General features: G+C 38.3%; 1 pseudogene; it reads left to right on the top strand.

Moving 5' to 3' along the window:
* The first annotated feature begins 1,175 nt into the window (after positions 1-1,175).
* On the top strand, positions 1,176-5,189 carry LOC107689779 (solute carrier family 22 member 7-like; annotated as a pseudogene).
* Positions 5,190-5,584: the final 395 nt, after the last annotated feature.

The raw sequence follows: 5,584 nt of genomic DNA, 5'->3' as shown, positions 1-5,584 counted from the left end.
TGGACAAAGCGGAGTCCAGCCCGGGGTCGTCACATGTGGTTGCCGCAAGCCCACCGGCCGCTCCGTCAAATCAAATCTGTAGTTGTGCACACAGAACACCTCAACCTCTCTCCCTGGACTGCAGTTCTGTGGGTTCCTTTGTACTCCAGCTAACGAGCTTGAACAGGAGTCAGGTGGCACTCATGAGCCTGTCAAGCTGCTGGTGCAAGAGAGGGGAGCACAGTATACACACACACACAGGAAACACAATTGTTAGGCCCTGTCCACACAGAGACACGTTTAGCTGTATACGCATACGTTTTGTATAGTATAGGCATTTCGTCGAGATGGTCCTCACTACAGAACACAAGATCCAGGGGGCGAGGTTGGATCCAGATCCAACTCCTCCCACCTTACATATACCCAAACCTACCCGTCTCCACCCTCTGATCCCTAAACCTACCATCTCCACACCCTAGATGTGGATCATCCAACCCCACACCCTGGATCTTTGTTCTGCAGTGAGGGGCTACTGGTTTTGTCCACACAGATCCAGCGTTTTGGGAGAGTGAAACCGATATTTTTTGAAACCGGGTCCCAGAGTGGATACATCTGAAAACACCGCCCTTGCGTTTTCGTGTGGACAGCGAATCCGTATATTTTCTGAAACGATGACGTCATCAGCCCACGTCAGACACCGCTACGTCTCGTAACAGCAACAAAAACATGAACAAACACTGAACGATTGTCTTTTTATTAACTAACATTAACACAGATTAATAGATGTATTGTTCCATGTTCGTTTGTATACCGCGCGCAAGGTTTATGCGCATAGTCCAAGTCTTCTCCGTTTTTAGTGCATCTCTGTGGCAGAATTACAGCGCCACATACTGGTCTGGCATATATACTACATCGTTTTGTGTCGGTTTCGTGGTTTCGTGTGGACGCAGATATTTCTTGAGACAAGGGGGAAAAAATATCGGATAGGGAAAGCTCTGGCTTCGTGTGGACGTAGCCTTAGTCAAATCATAAAATAAATAAAAATAAACTTATACGTCCCCATGGATGTAACAGTACCAAAAGTGTACAAATTTGCAACTTTTGAAAGAGTACCACCCCATTGACATTTTGTGCCTTTTTTCCGAGAGTGTATAACAGAGTTCAGTGAAACATATCATGAATGCACTGCAGTATTGATGTGCTCAATGTTCATCTGTGTGTTGTTGTTCAGGTATGGTCATAGGAGCATGTTGCTGGTGTCCTGTGTGTCATCTCATGCACCTTTCTCAAGCACCTAGCCTACATCATGTTTGCTGCCTTCCGCTTCCTGACCGGATTCACACTGATGGGAATCATTAACATATCAGTTGTGCTAAGTCTTCTCTGAAGCCTAACTTCTCTGAAGACCTTTATCCTTTATCCAAGACTCAAATACATCGAGCTGTTTATCCAGTCTGAGCATTTTAAGGTCCAAAATGAAAAGAGTCCACTCTTAACATGGCCAATTGCAGTCAATTATGGTCATTTGACTGCACTGACACTGTTGGATGAGGACAAAACTTGAACTGAATTAAGCCGGATGATGACACTGTTGCCTTTTGTAGAGCTGCTTTTAACTGAATTCATTAAATAATGGATGAACTTTAAAGTTATCGTACTGAACTGAATCAACACTGAACACTGTCTATAATGACACTATATTGTTTGTTTTAGAGCTTGAATTTGAATTATTCTCATATTTCATGAAGTTTGCATGCTTTGCAACAATCTGTATTGTTCTCATATTTCATAAAGTATGCAAGCTGCTTTGAAGCAATCTGTATTGTATTAAGTGCTATATAAATAAAAGAGAAAAGCTGAATTACAAGGTTGCAGGTTTTTAAAAATTAAGTATTAAAATTATGTTTTATTAAAGAACATTGTGTTACCCTTTTCTCTTCTGGAAATAGGAAAGCATGTAGAAAGTGTTTGTGGACTTTTAAAATCTTTTGTAAATGTTTCGTGAAACGTTTTTGTAACATTTCCTATGTTTGTTTAAATCTAATCTGTTCTGCAGGTATTGAGTGGGTAGACACTAAACACCGTACTTTTATCGGTGTGTTCGGCAGTATTTCCTGGAGTTTAGGCAACATGCTGCTGGCCGGCTTTGCCTATCTGGTCACTGATTGGAGGATGCTGATTATTACTGTCACTTCTCTTCTTCTTGCTACAGCCATTTGGTGGTAAGAGAACAACATGTTTTTAAAGAAAAAAATATGTGTTTGTCTATGAGTGTTCTGAGTCTTTCTCAAAGTCAGAGCCTTTTTATAAGGTCATGTCATGTTTTTTCTCAGCTGGAAAGATCTCTCTCACTCTCTCTCTCTTTCTTTTGTTCCTCTCACACACCAGTCAGTAAATTCAACAATAATAAAACTCACGTGTAGTACTGACAAGTACATCCATGAGCCTCAGCACTTCTCCCAGATAATGTAATTTGTCGTAAATGACCTCCAAGAGCCTTTGTACCTTTCGTCATCAGATTATATCATATATTTCTGTTCTAGCTCTGTTCTAAACAAGCTGTCATTCCCATTGTGAATGACATAATCGATTCTCTGTTTTTTAAACTATATGCATTTAATGTTTTGTATTTTACACTTTACTTCTATACTGTACACAATGAGTATAATTTTATTAAAAATAGCTTTTAATATTAATATATCTTACCATAATCATTTAATGATGTCATTAACATCACTTCATTCTCCATTTTCTTTCAAGTTTGTAATAAAAAGTTTGTCATTTCTGAGCTGGTTATAACTAAAAATGCTTAAAATCATTAAAACATATTTCTTCTGTGAAGAAAGAATGATTGGTTAATATATTTGTAGGTGGTTTCCTGAATCAGTGCGGTGGCTAATAGCCAATGGAAAGGCAGAAACAGCATACAAATTTCTGCAAAAATGTGCTACTTTTAACGAGAGACCAGACTTTACATCTAGAGTCAAACTGTAAAAAAATGTAAACAGGATCTTATTTGCCATCTATGTTTGCCATCATTTAAATATTTGCAAAGAACTCAATTTCAGCAATGGTTTAGAACACCTTTCTTCCTGTTTCCATCACAGGCTTTGTCCACTGTAACTAAACTGTGGATCACCATGTTTACAGTTACACTTACTTAGACCTATTCAAAACCCCACAGCTGAGGAGACTCACATTTTTCACCGGCATTGTGTGGTAGGTATTTGTGTGTATACTATTTGAGTATTTTATGTTCACAGAAAGTGCCTCTATTTACTGAATATGTGGAAGCAACGACCCATTCACTCTCCTTTTTTTTGTAGGTACGGAGTTGCATCTACATACTACGGCATCAGCCTAAACATTACTGGCTTTGGGCTTGATCTTTACCTGACACATTTTATTTATGCAGCCATAGAAGTGCCAGCGAAAATCTGCATCTAGGACCTTATTTAGTCTCAGTAAGGTTGGCCGTAGAATCACTCAGACCGGGACACTGGTGCTCACAGTATTCTGCATACTGTGATGGTTTCAGTGAGTAACCGGTTATTTCTGAGTTGCAGGTGATTGGCTGAGGGGAGTGGCTGTACACCTGAATGTAATCATGGCGCTCTATAAAAGACTGGGACAGAGATGGCGAGGGAGACGTGAGTGTGGGCTGAGCTTGTACGGAACCTGGGCTGTCTTTGTTTGCTCCGTACTTTGGGTTACTTATGAGGCTACCGGAGGACTGATGAGATGGGAGGGATACGGGAGATCACCGCTGCCTTTGATCCATCTCCTTTGGGGATGGTTGCTGTTCTTGGAGGTTCCGAGAACTAGGTTTGGTTGGATTGCTGTCTTGCATGATTACTACACACTTACATGTATCTGCTGACACACTGATTACAATTTATATTTACATTCCATGTTCTGTTTTCCATGGGCAAATAAATTCACTTAATAATTAGCTGTGGTGTGGTGACTCCCTTATTTTGTTGCGATTCAAAAAGAGATTGTAACAATACTCCTCAACATCATCACACCTACATGTTTGTAGATCAAATCTGTCATTTCAATTTCTAACAAAGCAGCCCTTTAGTTTCGAGTGCACTTCTTTTTTTTTTTTTTTTTAAATCAGTGGTTCTCAACCAAAAAAAAAAACAGTTTCTGTGGTTCTGACAGGGCCAAGGCCAGCAGGAAAAAAACAATGCTAAAAGCAAATTATAAAATGCAAATTACTATATAATTTGCATAGTTAGGGTAGAAAAATACGTAAGTGCATCAGCTTTTACAATTTTATTTTTGGACCTGTTCAATTCATGGTAATATTAATAAATGTAATAATTTTAAGGATATTTTATTTTTAAGGACAAGTTGATACTGTTTTGACACTGATGGTTAGATTTAGGGGTGGAGCTTCATGGTTTTTTTTTTAGAAAAATTTTATGTTTTGGTATGAATCACTTTGTACAATTTCATATTAAATCAGCACCCTGTGAAATAGTTATGTTTTCTCATGAGATCGGGTTGCAACCACTGCTTTGCCCTTTTTTTTAAATGGCATGTATGACGGGTGATTTGGTTATGTGGTGATTTTCTCTGACCTCTTGTGTGTGAATGTGTCTTGATTTAGAATACTGGACGTTTTGCACTGTGATCGCAGTGTTGGGTAAAGGACTTTCTGAGGCTTTGTTCACAACTGTGTTCTTATACACCACTGAGCTCTATCCTACAGTCATGAGGTTAGTCTCTGCCATGTTCCTTTTCAGTTATTAAGCTCACTCGGTTTCAAAAATGCTTCCGTTCTCTCTCCTTCACATATAGGCAGAATGGGCTTGGCTACACCAGTTTTATGGCCTGTTTGGGGGCATCCATTTCTCCTCTTATCATGCTCTCAGAAGATATGTGGAAGCTCCTCCCAGAGGTAATTTTCTGCATGCTGGCCATCTTTTCTGGTCTTATAGCTTGGCTTCTCCCTGAAACCAACAACGCAAGATTACCAGAAACCATAGAAGATATCGAAGAGATGAGGTATAAGAAAAAATGACACAAAATACAAGAAAATGTCTTGAATGCACTTTGCAATTGTTTTCTTTAGTTTTCTTTTTGGAAACATCAACTTTTATACCTGACACAAAACCTTGATATAAAAATATAAAAACATTTTTGTTTAATTTACTCGGGAAAAGATCAGTGTGTTCACAACTTGAATATCAGCTTGGAACGGAGCACTACAAGCAGACAAAGTGAATCTGAATTGAAGATGAATCTAATAAAAATCAAATTCATCACTGAATTGTCTTGGTCTTTATTTAATAACTTACTCTCGTGACACTCGTGGTTACTTATTTATTTTTGATGTTTTTGAAATAAGTTTCTTATGCTCTGCATGTATTTGATAAAAAATATAGTGAAAACAGTGTAAAATATTATTACAATTTAAAATAAGTTTTCTATAATACATTTTAAAATGTAATTTATTCCTGTGATGGCAAAGCTGAATTTCCAGCAGCCATTACTCCAGTCTTTCATGTCACATGATCCTTCAGAAATCATTATGATGATTTGGTGCTCAAGAAAAAAATTTTTTTATTAGGGCTTAAAATATTTTGCTGATTTT

Source organism: Sinocyclocheilus anshuiensis, unplaced genomic scaffold (assembly GCF_001515605.1).
Source record: "Sinocyclocheilus anshuiensis isolate Anshui unplaced genomic scaffold, SAMN03320099.WGS_v1.1 scaffold918, whole genome shotgun sequence".
Lineage (NCBI taxonomy): Eukaryota > Metazoa > Chordata > Actinopteri > Cypriniformes > Cyprinidae > Sinocyclocheilus > Sinocyclocheilus anshuiensis.
Note: the sequence above shows the minus strand (reverse complement) of the source record. Positions and strands in the feature narration are given on the sequence as shown.